This window comes from Oryctolagus cuniculus, chromosome 5, assembly GCF_051225735.1.
Source record: "Oryctolagus cuniculus isolate XC-2025 breed Fujian yellow rabbit chromosome 5, ASM5122573v1, whole genome shotgun sequence".
NCBI classification, from domain to species: domain Eukaryota; kingdom Metazoa; phylum Chordata; class Mammalia; order Lagomorpha; family Leporidae; genus Oryctolagus; species Oryctolagus cuniculus.
In genome coordinates this window covers 59,783,129-59,804,696 of record NC_142871.1, presented here as the reverse complement: position 1 = coordinate 59,804,696, position 21,568 = coordinate 59,783,129, and the positions used below count along the sequence as shown (strand labels likewise).

Here is a 21,568-nt window from a genome sequence, read left to right as displayed (position 1 = left end):
AGCAGCAAACCCGGGAAGGGCCGAGCAGACGAAAGAACAGCGCAGGGTCCTGTGTCGTTCCTCCATGAAGAGGGGGAGCGACAAGGCACATTGGCAGGCAGCTGGATCAGAAGTGGAGTAGCTGAGACTTGAACGGGCACCCGTATGGGAATCCAGCATCGCAGGAGTCAAGTTTACCTGACACAGACGACGCCAGCCCCTTGATGACATTTTTTTTTTTTTAAATAGATAGTCCATGGAGGCTGGCACTGTGGTGTAGCAGGTTAAGCCACGGCCTGGGTACTGGTTTGAGTCCTGGCTTCTCCACTTCTGATCCAGCTCCCTGCTAATACGCCTAGGAAAGCAATGGAAGATGACCTAAGTGCTTGGGCCCCACACCCACATGAGGGACCTGGAGAAAGCTTCTGGCTCCTAGCTTCGACTTGGCCCAGAACCAGCGATTGTAGCCATTTGGGGGAGTGAACCAGCAGATGGAATATCTCTCTCTGTCACTCTGCCTTTCAAATAAATAAAATTAATCTTTTATTTTAAAAAATAGATAACTCGGCCGGAGCTGCGGCTCATTAAGCTAATCCTCCGCCTGCGGCGCTGCAAGACTAGTGCCAGGTTCTAGTCCCGGTTGGGGCACGGGTTCTGTCCCGGTTGCCCCTCTTGCAGTCCAGCTCTCTGCTGTGGCCCAGGAGGGCAATGGAGGATGGCCCAAGTGCTTGGGCCCTGCACCCGCATGGGAGACCAGGAGAGGGCACCTGGCTCCTGGGTTCGGATCAGCGCAGATGCGCCTGCCATAGCAACCATTTGAGGGGTGAACCAACAGAGGGAAGACCTTTCTCTGTCTCTCTCTCTCACTGTCTAACTCTGCCTGTCCAAAAAAAAAAAAAAAAAAAAAAAGATAACTCAGTTATTCTCTTGTCACTAATACCAGTCCAAGATAAAAGCACATTTTTTGAATATTTTATGAATGTCTTTTATTTAGCTGTCTTTAAAACAATTTTTTAAAATTTTATTTTATTTATTTAAAAGGCAGATTACACAGAGAGGGAGAGACACAGAGAGAGAGATCTTCTATCTGTTGGTTCATTCTCCAAATGACAGAAATGGCCAGGATTGGGCCAGGCTGAAACCAGGAGGCAGGAGCTTCATCCAGGTCTCCCACATGCGTGCAGGAACCCAGCACTTGGTCCATCCTCTGGTGCTTTCCCATGCACATTAGCAGAGAGCTGGATTGGAAGTGGAACAACTGGGATTCAAACTGGTGCCCTTAAGGGATGCTGGTGTCACAGGCAGCAGCTTAACCTGCTGTACCACAGTGCCATCCCCTAAAACAATTCTTAGTGATGAAGATGACGTACTAATGGCCATGACTTCTAAGAGGTCAGCTTGAATGTGGTGCTGCTGATTATGGCCCATCTTTAGTTCACTTGGGTCCGTCTGGTAGGGCCTTCACGCAGAAGGTGGGGAGAAGTGGGAACTGGAATGAGACAAATTAAATAGCAGTAGATTTGGATATGGTCTAATTTCTGCGATCCCTGTACCACTCGGCCCTCCATTTTTGTCAGGTAGAGAAGGGAATGGGAGTATGCGTATGCGTAGGAGGCTCTAGCCCGGAAGCTAGAGGTCCCATGAGAGGCTGGCCACCTCGGGAGGGAGGAAAGACACGTTATGACAGCCCCCACAGCAACAGCAGCCTCTTGGGTTCCAGTGACTGGGTCTCCCTTTGCGGGATGTAGCTGTCTGTGGCTGTCGCTGTTGGACCGGCTGCGCTAGCGCTGTCTGGATTCTGTGAATAGTGACAATCCGCTCATTGTAACGGTTGCCCTCTGCCAGAGAATGAAGTAAACTCTAGGGGTTTACGGTAACGTCTGTCCAAGGAGCACCAGATGGGTGAGGGCAAGAAGCCTGGCTTTGGGCCCCAAGCGGCCAGCAGGACCGAGAAGGATCCAGAAGGTCAAAAGAACCGGACCAGAGGGAAGCAGCTTCTGTTGCAAGTGGAAATGGCACACGTGCAGACCCTTGACTTAGTAAGCAGGGAGTCCTCAGAGAACTGGATTCTGCCTATGGGCTTGCCCAAGAGAACTACGAATCAGCATTGGGAGGGAAGGCCCTTGGGACGGTAGATGGGGCACATGGGTTTCTCTCTGCCACCTCTTAAGGAGCCATGAAAATGAAGATGGAGGCATTAAGAACAGGTGTGAGAGGGACAGGACTCGGGGAGCATGGCGGGGGGAAGGGAAGAGCAAGGGTGGTGGATTTTCTAAAGAAGTCCTTCTGTTTGTTTTGTAAATCATGTAGATACTCACTTGGATAAAAAGGCCTTTTAAAAGTTGTTGACCTGTCCCCACTCCAGCTTTTAATGAAGAACACTCTATTTTGAACAATCCCTGGAGAAGGCAGCACCGGCCGGTCCTCAGCCGAGCCGCTGCCCCAGCCCATGGTCCTCAGCCGAGCCGCTGCCCCGGCCCATGGTCCTCCTGGTTTTCATTCCCGCTCTCCTTGCAGCCCGAAGGGGGTCCCGCCAGGTCTGAAGGGGCCGATGCACTTCCAAGGAGGAGCCCATCTCTGTTCAAAAAGGAAAGGGCCAGAGCTGTTGCGCTTGGGTGTCACATGGCATCGCGCTTTCACGTGTGATGAAGAGACCAAAGCATCACAGCGGCCATGGACTGAGCTATCAAAGCACAATGGTTGCTGCCTCACCAGAAAAGTCTAGCGCCTCCATTCTATTTCTGGTGCTGTTAGGCTGACCCTGGGGAAACCAAAGACATTTGCACAGAAATAAAGAATAACGCTTAACAGCTACAGTCAGCATATGGCCCAACTGTGAAACAGGCACAGTTTGTTCTTAGGATTTTCCCATCATCCCTTGCTGGGTTTTTCTTCCTATTGCCCCCTGGCTCAGCTCTGAGGCACCTATTGCTGTTTAGGTGCCCGGAAAACAAAACAAACTATTTCACACTAAAGTGTCATTGACTCCCTGTGAATTCTACCCAAAGGACATTTGCATTCTCTATCTGTCTGGCTCCAATCAAGAGAGAGAAACTATGCTGTCATTTGAACAGGGTAAGTGTAATATAAGAGATTATGGGGCCTGTGTTTGGCGCTGTGGTTGTCATCATGATGGGACACTCACATTGCCTATTGGAGTGCCTGGGTAGATTCCCAGCTCCGCTGCTTCCGATGCAGCTCCCTGCTAATGCACGGCCTGGGAGGCAGCAGGTGATGGCTTAAGTACTTGGGTCCCTGCCACCCACAAGGGAGACCCGGACTGAGTTCCTGGCTCTTGGTTTCAGCCTGACCCAAGTCTGGTTGTTATGGGCATTTGGGGAATGCACCAATGGATGCATGATTCTCTCTCTCTCTCTCTCCTTGCCTCTCAAATAAAAACAAATGAAAGTATATGGGCCGGCGCTGCGGCTCAATAGGCTAATCCTCCGCCTGCGGCACCGGCACACCAGGTTCTAGTCCCGGTCGGGGCGCTGGATTCTGTCCCGGTTGCCCCTCTTCCAGGCCAGCTCTCTGCTGTGGCCCGGGAGTGCAGTGGAGGATGGCCCAAGTGCTTGGGCCCTGCACCCCATGGGAGACCAGGAGAGGCACCTGGCTCCTGGCTTCGGATCAGTGCGATGCGCCGGCCGTGGCGGTCACTGGAGGGTGAACCAACGGCAAAGGAAGACCTTTCTCTCTGTCTCTCTCTCTCACTGTCCACTCTGCCTGTCAAAAGAAAAAAGTATATGAATAAAAATTTTAAAAAGATCCATAATAGGGGATTAAAGGAACAGAATTAGTAAGTAGGAGGTGAAGAACTCCAAAGAACCTGAGATACAAGGAGCACCCATGACCCTCATGGCTGAGTCAGATGCCAAGGAAGAGGCCCCCAGGGCTGAGATCTGGGCCTTGCTGAAGAGGGCGCAGCTGTGGCATCCGGGACGGCAGAGAAGACTGAGGGACGGCACAATGTGAAACTTGCTGGAAATCTGCCCACTGGCACGTCAGGAAAAGCCGGTGAGGTTTCCATCACGGGCACTCTGCCACAACCCGCCTGCGGTAGGGCAGTGCCAGGGGAGCTGCTGGTCACCGTGCAGTCTAGGAGCTGGGCACTGCAGACGTAGCCTGTGCTCCTGCAGCCTGGTAAGCGCAGGGCTCTGCCAAGCAAGCTCCATCCAGGCAGCCAGGGCAGAAACTCCTGCCTCCTGCAGTGTCTCTCCAGTGCCCTCTGCCAACAAGCTTAACCTTGTGCCAGCTACAGACGGATCGCATCTGCGAGGCACGGGTCCATTTTGGAAGCGCATGCAATGAAGGGTGAACGTACAGCTGAGAGGCAATAAATTGATAAATGGCACACGGTTTAAATAGGGGAAAACAGGGGCTGGCATTGTGGTGCAGCAGCTCTTGGCTTTGGTCTGGTCCAGCCCCAGTCATTGAGGCCATTTGGGGAGTGACAGCAAATGGAAGATCTCTCTCTCTCTCTCTGTAACTCTGCCTTTCAAATAAAATTTTTAAATCTTAAAAAAATAAAAGTTAAATCAAAGATCAAGGCAAGTGTGGAACCCAATGGGATGAATTTCTAATGGTAAATTTCCAGAATAGGCAGGTTAGGGAAGGTGTTTTTGAACAGGAGAATTTTCTTCTTTCCTTCCTCCCTCCCTTCCTTCCTTTTTCTTCTTTTTTAGCTTTATTTATTTATTTTACAGTCAGGGTTACAGAGATAGAGGAAGAGACAGACAAAGACTTTCTATCCACTGGTTCACTCCCCAGATGGCTGCAAGAGCCAGGGCTGAGCCAAGCCAAAGCCAGTAGCCAGGAGCTTCTTCCAGGCCTCCCACGTGGGTGGCAGGGGCCCAGGCACTTGGGCCATCTTCTGCTGCTTTTCCCAGGCCATCTACAGGGAGCTGGATCAGAAGTGGAGCAGCTGGGACAGAAACTGTTCCCTATATGTTATGCTGGTATAGCAGGTGGAGACCTTACCAGCCACACCACAGCACCAGTCCCAGGAGAGCTTTCTAATGGTACATAAATCACACTCTGTAGGTGACACAAATGTGTGTCAGGAGTATGATCATTAAATGTTGTTTCAAGGCAGGACAGGAATGCTGGCAGGCTTTGAACTCTCAGCTCAGGTTCACCTCCACCCCTAGATAAGTCTGGGACTGAGTAGATTCCCACCAATTCCACTTCTACTTTGCAGCACCCAAGGAGACATCATTCCCTACGTTCTTTGGTCCTGGTGTTATTAGCCAGGTTTTTATTACTATAATGAAATACTTCAGACAACTAACTTTATAAAAAGAAGCTTCTTTAGCTCACGATTTTGGTAATTCAAGTCCAAGAGTGGGCAGCTCCATTGAAGTTCATAAATAGTTTTACCATAATGTTCATTTCCCATTAACTTTTTTAAAAATTTCTTTTATTGGGGGTGGTGCAGTGGGTTAAAGCCATGGCCTGAAACAATGTCATCTCATATGGGTGCCAGTTAGAGTCCGGCTGTTTTTCTTCCTATCCAACTCTCTGCTATGGCCTGGGAAAGCAGTGAAAGGTGGCCCAAGTCTTTGGGCCCCTGCACCTGTGTGGAAGACCCAGAAGAAGCTCCTGGCTCCTGGCTCCTGGCTCCTGGCTCCTGGCTTTGGATCAGTGCAGCTCCAGCCATTGCGGCCACCTGGGGGGTGAACCAGTGGATAGATGGCCTCTTTCTCTGTCTCTACCTCTCTCTGTAACTCTGTCTTTCAAATAAATTTTTTAAAAAAGAAGAATAATCAGTGGTTTAAAAAATTATTTAATTTATTTATTTGAAAGGAGTATCGAGAGAGAGAGAGAGAGAGAGAGAGAAAGAGACAGGTCCTCTACCTGCTGGTTCACTCCCCAAATGGCCGCAATGACTGGGCCGGGTCAGACCAAAGCCAGGAGCCAGGAGTCTCTTCTGGTTCTCCCATCTGCATGCAGGGCCCAAGCACCAGGGCCATCTTCCACTGCTTTTCCCAGGCGCATTAGTAGGAAGCTGGTATGGGAACTGGAGCAGTCAGCACTGGAACCAGCTGGCGCCCATATGGGATGCTGGTGTTGCCAGCGGCGGCTTTATCTGCTACTCCACAATGCTTGCCCCCAGTTAACTTTTATCATTTAGAAACTTTTATTTAAAGAGAGAGAGGGAGATCTCACCTGCTAGTTAACTCCTCAAATGCCTGCAACAACCCTGGGTGGGGCCGAAGCTGGGAGCTGGGAACTCAGCCGAGGTCTCCCATGTGGTGGCAAGAACTCAGCGTCACTGCTTGGTCACAGCGCCTGCATTTGCTGGGAGCTGCAGTCGGACGGAGCCAGGCACAGAACCCAGGCACTCTGATACCAGACATAGGCTAACCGGTGTTTCAGCCACTAGGCTAGGTGCCCAGCCCGCTGTGAATGTTTTGAATACCCCCGATACGCATAGATTTCAAACATTTTTTTGCACCCAAATAAGCTTAGCTTTGCATTCCATTTTCCACAATCTTTTTGAAGTCCTCTGGTACATACATTCCCCCCTCCCTGCCATCACCCCACCTTCAGACAAACCTAATACGCACAGACTCTAGTTGAGTGTAGATGGGGAAAAGAAGGAATGACGTGCGGCCGGCTTTGCTCCCGAATGCAAAACCAAGCCAGGGCGGCTTCTGCAGCCTGCTCTGATCTTACGGCTGTCAGGCTTCCAGTAAGCCAGGGGACACCTTGGGGACGTGAGCTGGCTCCCCGCCACCTCTGCGAGTCAGGGTCCCCAGAACAGCTCCAGTGCTCCGGTGGGTGCTTGCTGTGCTGCCAGTGGGGTTAGCACAGAGCTCCTGAAGATCAGCACCCCACACCCCCACACGCGCGGCAGCATGGTGTGGGGTGAGGTTTGGGGGGCGGGGATGGACATGCATCTGGGACTGGAAGCACGCCGTCTCCTGGGTGACAGGCAGCTGGGCTGCTTGCTGCGACAGCCCTCACTCCCCATGGACAGCAAATGATATCACTGGAGGCCTAGGTGTGCAGGGAGAGCCTGGTCTGACACCAGCCCGGGCATGGAATCCGAACTTGAGGGCTACTTCTGGGGCTGGGAAGTTTGCTGCCCCTGAAGGCAGCAGCCTCTAACCCCAGACAGGCGTCTTTCTTTCTTCCTCTCTATCTCTCTCTCTCTCAGAATCATTTATTTATTTGAGAGTAAAGTTAGAGCGACAGCGAGAGCGAGAGAGATCTTCCATCTGCTGGTTCACTCCCCAGACGACTCAACAGTTTCTTCCGGGTCTCCCACATGGGTGTAGGGACCCAAACACTTGGGCCATTCTCCACTGCTTTCCCAGCTGCATTAGCAGAGAGCTGGATCAGAAGTAGAACAGCCGCAACTCGAACCAGCGCCCTATGGGATGGTGGCGCTGCAGGCCATGGCTTAGCCTTCTACACCACAGCACTGGCCCCAGAATGGTGCCCAGCACAGGCACTATTCCTGCAGAGAATAGTGAATCCCAGAGAAATCAGAGCTACAAAGAAGAGGGGGCTGGGTAGAGGGAAGGAGGGAGGGAGAGAAAGACATGGCTACGTGATTCTTCTTTAGAATTCTGCTTTGGGACGGAGGTTCTTCGAAAGAGCTCACCAAATCTAATATTTGGGGTGCAGGTGGGGGGGATTTTTACACTGACATCAACACTAGTTTCCCTCCCCCACTGGCAGCAGGCCCAGCACCTTCAGCTTGGTCTTTGATTCTGTGGGACTACACAGGCTGACATTCATGAATGAAAAGAACTGTGCAGTTCATGGGGCTGTGGGCTTCTCCACACTTAAGCTCCATACCCCATGACCCTGGACACACTTGCCTGTGGCACCTGCTAGGCTGGCTGTCCAAAATGTTATAAATCCTTCTCACAAATAGCTAGACGTTGGGCTAGGAAGGCTGAAGGTGAGGCCGTATGAATGGGCCAGGGATGGGAGGAGGGAGTGTCATCATGAAAAATGTGAAGTTGGGGGCCAGTGTGGCGACACCGTGAGTTAAGCTGCTGCCTCTGATGCCTGCATCTCATATAGCGCTGGTGGGAGTCCTGGCTGCTCTGCTTCCCATCCAGCTCCCTGCTAACGCATCTAGGAAAGCAGTGAAAGATGGCCCAAGTCCTTGGGCCTCTGCCACTCACATGGGAGACCAGGCTGCTGGCTGTTGCGGCTATTTGGGGACTGAGCCATTGCCAGAAAGTTTCTCTCTCTCCTTCTCTCTCTATAACTTTACTTTAAAATAAATAAATAAATCTTTAAAACAAAAAGTGAAGTGGCATTTCCGGGTCAGGTGAAAAACATCCCCTACCCCTGAGATTCCTATGTTGAAGCCCTAACCTCGGAATATGACTGTATTGGAGACAGGACCCTTACAGAGGCAACTGAGTTCAAACGAGGCCTTCAGGGTGAGGCTCCAGACAACCTGACTGCTGTCTGTATAAGAAGGGATTAGGAGAGACAAACACCAGTGCTGTGTGTGTGCGTAGAACAGGAGGCCACGTGAGGACACAGCCAGAGGCTGCCGTCTTCAGGCCGAGGAGGCCCTAGGAGAAACCAAACCTGCCTGGCTTGCAGCCTCCTGAACTGTGAGACATAAATACACTGCCCAGTCCACGCTCCTTTGTTATGGTAGTACCAGCAAATGCATGTGTTATGTTAATTTTTGTATTCTTCAATGGCAAATTTAGCCTACAGTCAGTCTATAAGCTTCCCAAGTCTAATGAGAAGTCAAACAGAGCCATGTTTTTAGCATTACAGGGCTGTCTTTTTCAATTTTTATTTATGCATTTTCATTTTATTTGAAAGGCAGAGGGAGACACATACAGACAGAGATCTTCCATCTGCTAGTTCAGACCCCAAATGCTTGCAAGAGCTGGGGCTGGGTCAGGCTGAACCCAGGACCTAGGAACTCAATCTAGGTCTCCCACATGGGTGGCCGTGTTCTGATACCTCCCAGGATGCACTTGAGCAGGAAGCTGGCGTCAGAAGTAGAGCCAGGACTCGAACCCAGGCACTCTGGGAGGGGATGCAGGCATCCCAAGCAGTGTCTTAAGTGCTGTGCCAACTGCTCACACTGAGCTCTCTTTGAAAATATTTGCTGGTAAGCAGCACATTGGAATTGGTGAGTTTTATTTTGTTTTTTAATTCTAGACAAAGAAGACTCTGTGGGGGAGGGGAATGTGTCAAGTGTTTGGTACAACAGTTGGATGTCTGCATCCCCTACCCAAGTGTCTGGGTTTAAGTCACAGCTCCACTGCTGAGTCCAGCACCCTGGGAGGCAGGAGGCCATGGCTAAGTTCTTGGGGTCCTGCCACTCACCTGGGGGGCCTGGATTGGCTTTCCAGCTCCAAGCTTTGGCCTGACTCCCCTGTTGCAGGCATTTGGGGTGTCAACCTGTGCATGAGAGATCTGTCTGTCTGTCTGCCTCTATCTCTCTCTGCCTTTCATAGAAATAAAGTTAAATTTTTAAAAAAGAAGAAAAAAATTTTTGGTGAAAAGATAATAACTGAGAAACATTTTGAAATATACAGTATTGTCAAAAGTTCTCAAGGTAATTATGATAAAAATCCTTACTTTTGTTTAATTTTAAAAAGTTCTGTGTATATCAATGCTTTATAATTTAATAAAAAGTTTAAAATAACACAGAAAATGATTAAGTTATTGGTAAATACCACTAATCTATTTTAGGTTGTGCTCTCAAAAATTTGAATCTTCTACAGATTTATGATAATCACTATATTTTTTCTTATAACAACAACATCAACTGAGAAGTAAGTGAATCGTTTTAAACAAAATATGTACGAACACCAAGAAAGGTGTGAATGGCTCATTAGCAGGAGCATACCAGGGAGCCACACCTTTATTTTCCAACTTGAAGAAATGTGAGTTTCACAGGGAAACTGAAGAATTGTGCAGTAGCACCGCAGCTTTGACAACCAATTAATAAATTCAGTGTTATCACAGACAATTGACTGACTACTGTTGGTTTCTTCTAAACCAAACGTAGCTGTCCCCTACCATGGGCGAGTGGGTGATTGGTTTTAGGCCTCCTGTGGATGTGGAAATCTCTGGATGCTCAAGACCTTTGTAGGAAATGCCGCAACAACATAGGCAATCCTCCTGTCTACTTCAAATCGTCTCTCGATCACTTATGATGCTGAATAGAATGGAAATGCTATGTAAATAGTTGTTAGACAACTCAGCGTAGGGAATAAAGACAAGAAAAAAAAGTACATGTTCAGTACAGTTGAAAATTTATTTTTCTCCCTGAATTTTTTCCATCTGCTGCTGGTTGAATCCTCAGACACAGACCCTATAGATGTAGAGGCCAACTGCATTGAAGTTGGGCAAAAAATGTTTGTAGGGATCCAAAGCAAAAGTGCTTTCAATGATCCTCAACAATGGAGAGTAATAATTCCATATTTAGTAATTTCCCCCAAGTCACATAAGCACGGGTGCAAACCCAAGTCTTTTCATGTCACAGCCTGTGACCTTAGCAACTATGAGACAGGATTGGTTGAAACGCTTGATCATGAGTTTTCACTTTGTTCCACGATACCTTTACAGAGCCCGTGACCCAAGGACAGGATGTAATTTCCTGCCCCAGTGACGTGCTCTTGGCCATGTGCCTTGTCTGGTCAATGGAATCCTAGAAATCACAACGCAATCAGGTCGTTTGAGAGGCCAGGCTTAGTTCAGGATCTTCTGTAATAGGAGAAAACACAAATGAGTTCCTCAGGAAGCCATTACCCTCTTCAGCCTGGGCCCTAGAACAGACACTGCGCCTCATGACCGACCTGAACTTGACCTGGAGCCTGAAGCCCAGTCTCCAGTGGGAAACTGAAGAGCTCTGAACTTGGATTTAGTCAACCAAAGCAGGGTTGTGGTTGACCTGCAGGGACTCATGAGAAAAAATACAATACAAAAAAAAAATACAATACAAAACATGCAACTCCAGGGTTGGAGAACCTTTTTTTCTACCAAAGGCCATATGGAAATTGGTAACATCATTCGGGGGGGCCATACATAAATATCAACTGAAACATTAACCTGATACAGACTTATTGAATTTCGAGTGCAGCCTGCAGTGGCCTTGGCAGAGCCAATCCAAATGATTTCCCAGGCCTCAATACAGCCCATGGGCCGGACGTCCCCACCCCTGATATCACTGAATTTTGAGATAATTTCTGTAAGCACAGAAGCTTATAGTCAAACATGATTCAGTGTTTGTTCTCAAAGTTTGGTCCTTGGACATCTACATCCAGGAAAATCATTACCCACATACACAGAGTAAGTGGATGGACGTGACGACTCCGCAGTGGATACTAAACTTAAGAACAGACTACTGCAGCAATTCTCCTTCTAGACATTCTGCCAAGGGAAATCATTGCAGATGTAAAGCTTTTGGTAACAATGAAAATCTGGAAATAATCTAAGTATGCATCAACAGAAGAGTGGTTAAATGAATGACGCTCTTTGCTCTATGGAATACTATTAAATCCCATTTGTTACAAAGAAGAAAGTAAACCTAAATGTGCTGACATGGAATGTTCTCTGAGACACATTGTTCGGTGAAAAGTCAAGCTGCAGAACAATCTGTGCAGTAAGACTTTGTTTATATAAAGAAGCCCTGTGTATGTAAATGAATTTAAAAGGATTGTGAGCATACAAACCACGTTAAAAAGTGGTTACCTTTAGGAATGGAGGGAGTGGGCATTACTTTATCTGTAGCCTTTGTTGTTTTCATACGAAGACCTCTGTGTACACATATATCACTTGTACCAGCAAGTAGAAGATTTTCATGTACTTAAAAAAAATAGAGGTTTCAAGTCTCCCCTCCGAATGAGAAGAGTTCAGGGATCTGCACTTCAGTCCCTGTTCTCTCAGCTGCCTGAGTTCAGAGGAAGCAGCTTCCAGGCTCCTGCTCAGCCAGGACAGAAGACAAATTGCTGGATTCCCCCTGTGGGCGGGAGCTGGAGGACGATTCTGCCTGAGGGTTTTTTCTTTTTAGGAAAACTAGATGAGGTTCTAGGTACACTCAGCCTGGTCCAAGGCCCTGTCAGCACCTGCCCTGGCCCCACTCCCCACCCCCTCTGAATCTTGGGAAACGGCAGGTACTTGAGATCACGAGACGCAAGGGAGGACACTCTGAAGTGGGGCCAGCCTCGGGACAGGACACTGGACACCACTCCATGTGGAGACACGCTCATGAAAACAGGAGATGGGGGCAGGAATAAAGCCAAGGGGAGTTCCTGATGTATATTTTTGGATAGTCCAATTTCTAAAACCTGAACAACAGTCCTTTGTGCCCTGTCAGCCTGTGATCTTCTGGAACTCTCTGCTGGAGGTCAGGCTCCTGAAATCCAACATGGCAGAACCTCCTTGGAGTGCTGGTGTTAGGGGTCAAGCCTTGGAGCCCCAAATCAAATAGGAGAGGAACTGTGAGCTGAGCAAGCTCACCCGCTGGGACAGGCACCAGGTCATTCTGCTGCCTAAAACCCCAATCCAGCGTCATTCACCAATGTCGCATGAGGGACTTGCTGTCTCAGCAGTTGAGGCATGCTTGCCCAGTTCAGGTGACCTGGTCTGGCTTGACTGGCTTCTCCAAACGTCTGTGAGACAGTTACCAGGGCCGCTCGGACCAGCGTTGAGGGTGGGCACTTTCCATGCTTGCACTACTAGGGTTGGGGTGAGTGGGACTTAGAGTCAAAGAAGCATGCCATGCATTTGTTTGGCTGGCAAGGTTTCCAGTGAGAGGAGAAAAGGGGGCCCACATTGTTGCAGACTACAACGCTCATGTCCCCCTCCCCCAGTTTATATGGTGAAATCCTATCCCACAATGCAATGGTAATAGGAGGCGGGGCCTATGCTATGTGGTTAGGGGATGAGGGCAGAGCTTTCACGAATGAGATCGGTGTCCTTATAACAAAAGTCATTCCAGAGGGGTCTCTTCTGCCGTGTGGGGACATACTGAGGCTGCCTAAGAATCAGGAAGCGGCACTCCCCAGACAACAAGAATGTTGGCATGTCGATCTTGGACTTCACAGGGTCCAGAACCGTGAGGATGAAATTTCCGTGGCTTATAAGTCACCTAGCCTATGGTATATCTGTTATAGCAGTCAGAACAGACTTAGACACGTGTTCAACAACAAGCTGGATGGAGTAGCTGGGACTCAAACCAGGATCTGATACCATGGGACGAGGGTAACCCAAGTGGCAGTTTAACCCACTGTGCCACAACCCCACCCCTCAAACCTGCACTTTTTTTTTTTTTTTTAAGATTTTCTTAGATCACGCACAGGCAGGTTGGGGAACTGTGGTTTTGGGCAAATCTAGCTGCTATTTGTTCAGAAAGCCTGGAAGGGTTAGAGGTCAGTGTGAGAGAGTGGACTTGGCTTCAGCTGCAGGGAGTCTCTCCCACTTCCTGGGCTCACCCCAAACCCCAGAGAACCCCAAACCAGACTCCCACCCCCACCCCGCATGGGGGAGCCTGAGGCAGTCGGCTGCTGAGTCGTTAGTCCCCAGGCTGGGAGTGTAGCTGGAAGAGCCTCTGGAGGGCCGAGCCCCAGGCACAGGGCCCAGGAGGAGCCGTCAGGCCCACATCTGCAGTCAAGATTCCCATGGAGAAATTCTTACGTGTTTGCAAAACGCAGCTAATGTTTCAGACACCGCATGAGCAGCTGCTTGCTATTCTTGATAGGAGGCCACAGGAGCTAAACCCGAGTGGACGCGGGTCCACATGGAGTGCGGGCCCACCCACCCTCTCCCAATAAGCCCGAAGCTAAGTGTGCCTGTACCTCCGACCAAGGGCCGGGCCCTGCAGGCTCCCTTCTAAATCCGCCTTCTGGATTGAACAGCCAGTTTCAGCATTAGGCGTGGGTGCTTTGAGACAAAAGCAATCCTAACACAGCAAAAGGAGACGGCCTTTCCACCAGGCTGAAATTTCCAGCGAGTTTTATGTTATGGCACCAAATCCAGTGTTATGGTTCCAATCAATTCAGGAAATAAAAAGTCTACAATTTATTTGGGTCTCTAAGACTCAGAACTTCTGGCCAAAAATGTGCCCTTTGATCTGCATCCCTTTAATCTGGAGCATTCTCTGAGTGCATTTCCATTTGAGCAAACAATGTCTTACACTGACACAATACCCTTTATTGAAGAAACTCAGATTGTATGTTAGAATTCCAACCCTTGGGTGAAACGCTGGGTGCCCATGGGTGCCAAGTTCTCACCATCAGTGAGCTAGAAAGGACATACGTCAACAACCAGCAGTGCGCCACGAGCGTCTGCACGAGCCCAGAAGGCAGGTGTGTGCACTCAGGGTCAGTGCCGGATGTCTGCGTTGGGTCTCCAAGCATGGATGAGCTCTTAAGAGGAGGGAGGGCCAAGGCATTCCAGGCAAGAACTGGAGCAGCGCACTCTGGAGGAAATCTGGGCAGTTCCGTGCAGCCAGGGTCCAGGCCAGAGGCGATAGAGGAGGTGACGGGACAGAAGAGGCCAGCCAGAGGGGGACGCCAGGCTGCGGTGCGGCTAAGCTCCTGGATTAGCTCACGTGAGGAGCTGGTGGACTGCAGGGGGCCGGAGGAAGCTCCAAGACCCCAGGCTCAGGCAGTATGGCGGGGTCTCTGGCTGCGGGGCCCTGGACAGCAGCTGTTCCTCGCGCCTCTGCAACCCCTGCTTCTCCCTGCACTCGGCATCCCCTGCCCCCCCAGACTCTGGCTGTGATTCAGTGTAACCTGTGGGCCAAATGTCCATCAAAAACACCTCTTTCTTCTTGGTTTTAGCTGGAGGGAGACAATCCAAGCAGTCACGGGCAGGCGGCGCTCCTGGCGGATCAGCTGTTCTGGTAGAGGGTGGGGTGTTACGTGGTGGAAACCTTTCAGTGGAGGGTACAGTGGGGGGACTTTTAAGAAAGCGGGGTATGGGCTAGGTTGACGTACAGCGGGCCCTTTATAAGTGTCTGTGAAAGGGATAAATGAGAGAAAGCAAGCGAGACGGAATCAAAGCAGGAATGAGATGGGATAGAACTTTGGGGGTCCCCCAGTATCAGTTGCAGGAGTCAGTGTGGGAAATAGAGTTTTTAGGCAAGAATGGATTTAATAGGGTAAATTACAAACTTGTCGGCAGGACTAGAAGGGAGGGCTCCAGGCTGGGCCTCTTGGGCTACCTCCCAGGAAGTGGTGAGACCAGTCTCCCAGGGCACTTGTCACCCCTGCCACAATCAAGGAGGTTGGTGGGGGAGGGGTGGTGTTTATCTAGCAGTTAAGATGCTGATTAAAACAGCTGCAGGGACCCCCTTTTGTGACAAGAGGGTTAAAGTCCCAGCCTGCAGCGCCAGCATCTTTTATGAACACCGGTTGGAGTCCTGGCTGCTCTACTTCCAATCCAGCTCTCGGCTATGGCCTGGAAAGCAGTAGAAGATGGCCCAAGTCTTTGGGTCCCTGCACCCGCGTGGGAGACCTGGAAGAAGCTCCTGGCTTCTAGCTTCGGATCAGCACAGCTCTGGCCATTGCAGTCATCTGGGGAGTGAACCAGCAGATGGAAAACTTCTCTCTCTCTGGCTCTACCTCTCTATATAACTCTATCTTTAAAATATTTAAAATAAATCTTTAAAAAAAAAAGACACCTGCCACTTGAGTTTGAGTCTTGGCTCTGCTCCTGATTCCAGCTCCTGCTAATGCATCCCTTTGGAGGCAGCAGGCAATGATTTAAGCACATGGGTCCCTATTGCTCACATGGGAAGCCTGGATCGAGTTCTTGGCTCTCAGCTTCAGCCTGACCCAGTCTTGGCTGTTGTAGGCATCTGGGGAGTGAATCAGCAAATGGGAGCTGAAATAAATAAATAAAATTGAAAAGATAAAGGAGGTGAGACTTAGGAAGCTGCCACTGGAGCTGGTGATCTCAAGGACGCTGTTAGCTGCTGGTAAAGCAAGGCCAGAAAGAAGTAAGGAAGCCAGGATCAGCACTCACTACTGCTGTCACCACATATTGGAATGTGGAGCCCAGCCACTGTCACCTCCACTACCGCCAGCAATGGGACATCAGCGGCACCATGAACTTGCTTCCCAGCAGGAAACAGCCCAAAAGAGCAGGAAGTCGGCTTTGCTCCACTTCTGCCTTCCAAACTCTGTACAGAGAAGTCTGATTGGTGTAGTCTAACTCATATTCAAGATCCTAATGGCAGGGGAGTCTGGGAAATGTAGTCTTCAGCTTCCCGGGCACTGCAACACAGGGAGGCATCCTAGAAAGACAAGGGAATAGATTCACATCACACTCAGCACAGTCTACACGTTCCGGTGATTGGTCGCTGCCAAACAAAGGACCCCAAATCTTAGGGGTTTAAAACAACAGCCATTGCAATGTAGGGACAGCGTGGTGGAGGCAGCCTGTGTCTGCTTCAAGCCCACGCAGCCCCAGGGAGCCCAAGTGGCCCCAGCTGCGCTCCTGCTCAGCAGTCAGCATCCACTTAGCAGCCGTGTGAGGTAGCCACCGTGAAAGCAGATCCCCAGCCACATGTGAGCTGCCCCAGCGGAGGCTGTGTGGAGCAGAGCAGAGCCGTCCCCGACGAGCCCTGCCCACACAGCAGATCTGTGAGCAAAGCAAACCACTGATTCTCCTTCTGGCACTGCGTTTTGGGGTGGTTTGTAATGTGGCAAGAGACCCTCCCCACCAAGAATGTGAAAGATGTACTGAACGGGAGGCAGGCGGGGAACAGATGGGGCCATTACTGAGACAGGAAGCAGCTGAAGCCGGAGAGGGGTGAAGGCCGACCCCAAGACAAGCCAAGTCCATCTCTCCCCGCTGCACCCCAGCGTCCGTCCGTACACACCAGCTTCCCGACTTTGATGGTGTTTGAAGATCAACCGCGCGAGGTCTGGGCTGTGTCTGGCCAGCAGGCAGGTCAGAGCCGGGGCTGAGTGCTGGAAGAGCCCTTCATTATTACAGGTCCCCCTCCCAGAGGCTGCTTCTCAGCGATTTACGGTCATGGCTGAAAGATTTAGATTTCGCAATAGCAAACTGTCATAAAAAGGCAAGACCATCCGATCCACTGTGGCTGTGATTCCTATGCAGGGTTCCAGGGTAGCTCAGGTGATTTGAAACACAGGGTTGTCACATATGGTCGCACCAGTTGTGTACTGCACAATTCTAGAGGGAGCACCATTCACATTCTAGTAATTATCCCTTTGCGTATTTATTATGATTTTCTGACAGATGGTAGTAAGGTGTCTTGACGTGGGGTCACTTTCTATTTGCATATAGGGGCTGCCGCTGTGGCGTAGCTGATAAAGCCGCTATCTGCAGTGCCAGCATCCCATAAGGGTGCTGTTTCGAGACTCGGCTGCTCCACTTCTGATCCAGCTCCCTGCTAATGCTCCTGGAAAACCAGCAGAGGATGGCCCAAGATTTTAGGCCTCTGCACCCGCATGGGAGACCTGGAAGAAGCTCCAGGCTCCTTGCTTCGGATTGGCCCAGCTCTGGCCATTACAACCATTGGGGAGTGAACCAGTGGATGGAAGGCCTCTCTCTCTCTCTCTCTCTCTGCCTCTACCTCTCTGTAACTCTGCCTTTCAAATAAATAAATACATCTATAATTTTTTAAAAAAAGGTGATTTATAGCAAATGGCAGGTGAGGTATAGGTACCAAACTAATGTTTAATAAATCTTAGGGCCGGGGCAAGGATTGAATGAGGAGATGGGAGGAGTGGGGGCAGTGTTAGGATAAGGGAAGGCCCCTCTGCCCAACCACCACAGCCACCCAAGAGATAAGAAGAGTTAAGATTCCTGGGGCTCAGAGTTTACCCTTAGGGCCACCAAAGGCAGGGAAGAGACAAAATTAGTCCAATAAAGGGACCCTACTCAGCAGCAGACAGAATCAGCCACAGGTTTGCCCCGAGGGCTGACCTGAATCACTAAATGATGACCCTTTGTGGAGAGATGGGGATGACAAGGACAGATGAAAATCCAAATAAAAATTATAGGATCCTAGGGACCAGATAGCGGCAGCGAGGAGGAGCGGGATCTGCCCCTCCTCCCACACTCTGGTTCTGAACAAGCGCCGCAGCTCACAGCGGCGGCGGCAGCAGCTTCTGGCTCTCTGCCGCCGCGATGCTGTTTCATTTCAGAGCATTGTAGATTGCAAACCCTTTACAGTGGGACCCACGTTCTCCATTTTGCATTTGATTCCAAAACACAATGGCAGCTCAGCACAGCTATTTGTTTTATCTGTAGATCTTCCAAGGTCTCCCTGGGCTGCCAGTGAGTTGCTTTTGTTCTGGGCTGGCTGTTTTAAGTATAGCTTTGCTACATTTCCATTTCCCCCCACTACTATTCAAAAACAAGGACTTATTTGAATTAGAGCAAAAACAAAAACAACAAAAAAAATGTGGAATAGAATGGAAGCATTGCTTTCTCCCTCGCCTACGTGGTGAGGTTGTGATTTAGTGGTAGCAGTAACAATGATTAATGCTTTGCACTTTCACTTAGAGAACTTCAGGTCACAGAAACAAATATTTTCCAAAATTCGCAGGTGTGAGGAGGCAGGTGGAGTGGGTGCAGGAGGAGTTGTGCTGATTACTGACCCTGGAGCCCCTCCCCCTGCCGAATGTTCTCACACACAAATCGTGGGTTGGTGAACAGTGCTGGAGCTGCTTAGATCTCAGATCAAACCAAAGTCTGCTTTGGTTTGCATTTTCCATCAATGCATTTTACATAAATGATGTGGGCAAATTAGTATTCCATTTTTAACGTTTTTTTTCCATCACTTTCCTGTGCACAATGTAATATGGTTAATTTAGCAGAGAGCATTGTTATGTATTCCCTAATTCTCTAGACAACTGCTGTCATTTGCCTACCATTTCCTTGCTCTCTGGGAAATGACAGACCTTCCGGCTCCATTTAGGGCGGGTTTGGTTTCCCCCGGCGGTCCCTGGTGATGAGATTTTCTTCCTGGTACCTTCCAGCACTCACCCCTCGGGAGGAGTCTAAGAAATGAAAGGATTCACATACCTGGATTTAGTGTATGAGTAGCTTAAATGAAGCCTTTTGTAAACACGTACCAAAAGGGGGGAAAAAAAAGATATAATCTCTTGTGATATTTCCCCATAGTATTACGTGTACACTTTTCATTAAAAACACTATCTGAATAATACCCATTTCATTCTCTCTTGCTTCCAATTAGCTACCCATTGATTATTGCCTAGCAAGCACTTGATAATTAACCAAAGGAAAAAAATATCCGGAACAAAACAACTGGAGCCCTTTGCAACTGCTAGTATCTTACTCCCTTCCTGCCTTTCCACCATGCACCAGGATGCAAGCAGAAAGGCTAGGTTAGGACGCGGAAGGAGAGCACAGAGCGGCAGTGGACTCGCAGAGAGCAGGGAACTCCCTACTAATCGTGATTCGGGAGGTGGTGAGGAGTCACCAGAGCCTCTTCCCCAGCAACCCTTTGATTCTCCCAGTCTCTAAGTGTATTTCAAACTGCATCCCGGCTGGGACACTGGAGCCAGCAATGCGCCCAGACCTCCCTCTCTGTCCTTGAACGGTATTATCTGCCACCCCCTCCGTTTAGTAGGCCACTAATCAGAATAAATGATGTGCCCATATATATCATTTTAATGTATGTGTGAGATGGAGACAGAGAGAGAGAGAGAGAGAGAGAGAGAGAGAGAGAGAGAGAAGCACACAGATACACTGAGATTTTTTTTTTTTTTTTGGTGTGGCTTTGGTTTCTCTTCATTTACAGCCACTTGCTGATCACCTTCTATATAAAAGCAGGAGGCAGCCCCTCGTGGGGGCTGGGAATCAGAAGGAAACGGCTTCAGAAGCAAGAGACACTGTGCTCTTGCTACCGAGCAGCACATACCTTGCCTCCGCTTGTCTTTCAGACCAAGTCCCGGCATCTTCTCTCCCCTGCACGCCCCATGCTGGGCCAGGCGGCACTCCGCCACTGACACCTGTCCTGCCATCTAGCACGAGAGCGTCCTGCAGCCATGTGTGTGTGTCTTCATCCTTGTCGGATCTCAGGCACCAAGCCCAATAGTAGGCACAGATGTCTGTAGCAGGAAAGGACGCTGGGTCCTTACACACATCCACAGCCACACCCACCTCCCACCCATTGCCTGGATCAGCCCTGGCCAGGACTCCTCACCCCTGCTTTGGATCCTTTCTCCTTCCACTTGCTGCGTCTTGGTCCAGCAGGCTGCCCTGACCAGACGTTGCTGTTCAGTTGGCTCTATACGGTTTCCCTCTTCCTTCCCACCATCAAACACCCTCATCTTCTGTCCCATTATCAGTCACTGGGCTGTTCTTTGCTGGGTTGAAAAAGGCAATCAGATAAATGACTCCATAAGGTTTTATGAAAAGCATCTCCCGGCTGTGATTGTCACACAGGGCACAGGAGCTCCCTGGGTCAGGCAGAGGCATGACTGGGTAACACTGCAAAATTCATGGCCTGGGAAAATAATTTCAGATGAAGACAAAGACCGATATCTTACCTAGGGAGTAGAATACCGAATTACAAAGTTCGCATGAAACCTGGAAGGCACTCTATTTAAGACGATGCATCTCTCGGTGCCATTCATTGCATGCTGTCCCCAGGTCTCAAGGGGTACAGGTGCATCCCCATGGGTGTTGGGCTAGGTGGTGGGGAAAGGTTTGGGAAGCACCAGTGGTGTTCACTTGAGGCTATGGATTGTAGCTTCAGATCCTATCTTGAATGTGACCACACATTCCAACAGGCAGGTCTCACACTGCGGACAACACACAGGAAAACCCGTGGGCGTGGCCGGTTCTTGGGTTAGAGTGTCGTTTAAAGGTGAGTGTTTTACCCCATTGGATGGAGGGTATCACCCATCTACCCAACAGTTGCCATAAACTCATCATGGTTCTCGGTGTAGGAAGAATAACGGAGAACAAGCCAGGCAGTTCCTGTGCTCAGGGAGCTCACAACCTGGCAGGAAAAACACATTAGAAAGTGAGCAGAACATTAAACACACTGGCGGTGTCAAGAACATGGTTAGGAGAGCAGTTAAGTATTCTGGAGAAAGGTACGTGTTCTGGCTGCTGCGGGAACACTTGCTTGTCACCGATGACGTTCTCCATTGGATAGTTCCTGCAACTTTGGAAAACAACGATATTTATTTTCAGTCCTCAGAATTAATTTATTATTTTGTAAAGATTTATTTATTTAAACGTCAGAATTACACAGAGAGAGAAGGAGACAGAGAGACAAAGAGACAGAAAGAGAGAGTGAGAGAGATCTTCCATCCACTGGTTCTCTCCCCAGATGTTGCAATGTTGGGAAAGAATGAGGTATGGTTTAGGAATTTATTATGAAAATTTTCTGGGAATATGAGGATACAGGTGTAGAGGCGTAGCAGGTTAAGCTATCACCTGTGACCTGCCATGCTGGCATCCCATAGGAGGGCTGGTTTGAGTCCTAGCTGCTCGGCTTCTGATCTAGCTCCCTGCTAATGAGCCTGGGAAAGTAGCAGATGGCCCACGTGCTGGGAGACCCAGATGAAGATCCTGGCTCCTGGCTTTGGCCTGACCCAGTCTTGGCCATTGTGCCCATTTCGGGGAGTGGACT

At 49.6% G+C, this 21,568-nt stretch overlaps 1 long non-coding RNA gene across 1 annotated transcript; it reads right to left on the bottom strand.

Moving 5' to 3' along the window:
* Positions 1-2,056: 2,056 nt before the first annotated feature.
* Positions 2,057-17,085, bottom strand: LOC149126518 (uncharacterized). The gene is made up of 2 exons (XR_016234542.1): positions 16,808-17,085; positions 2,057-16,219 (listed from the first exon to the last, which is right to left on the bottom strand). It is a non-coding gene; the product is annotated as an uncharacterized LOC149126518 (long non-coding RNA).
* Between the last annotated feature and the right edge of the window lie 4,483 nt (positions 17,086-21,568).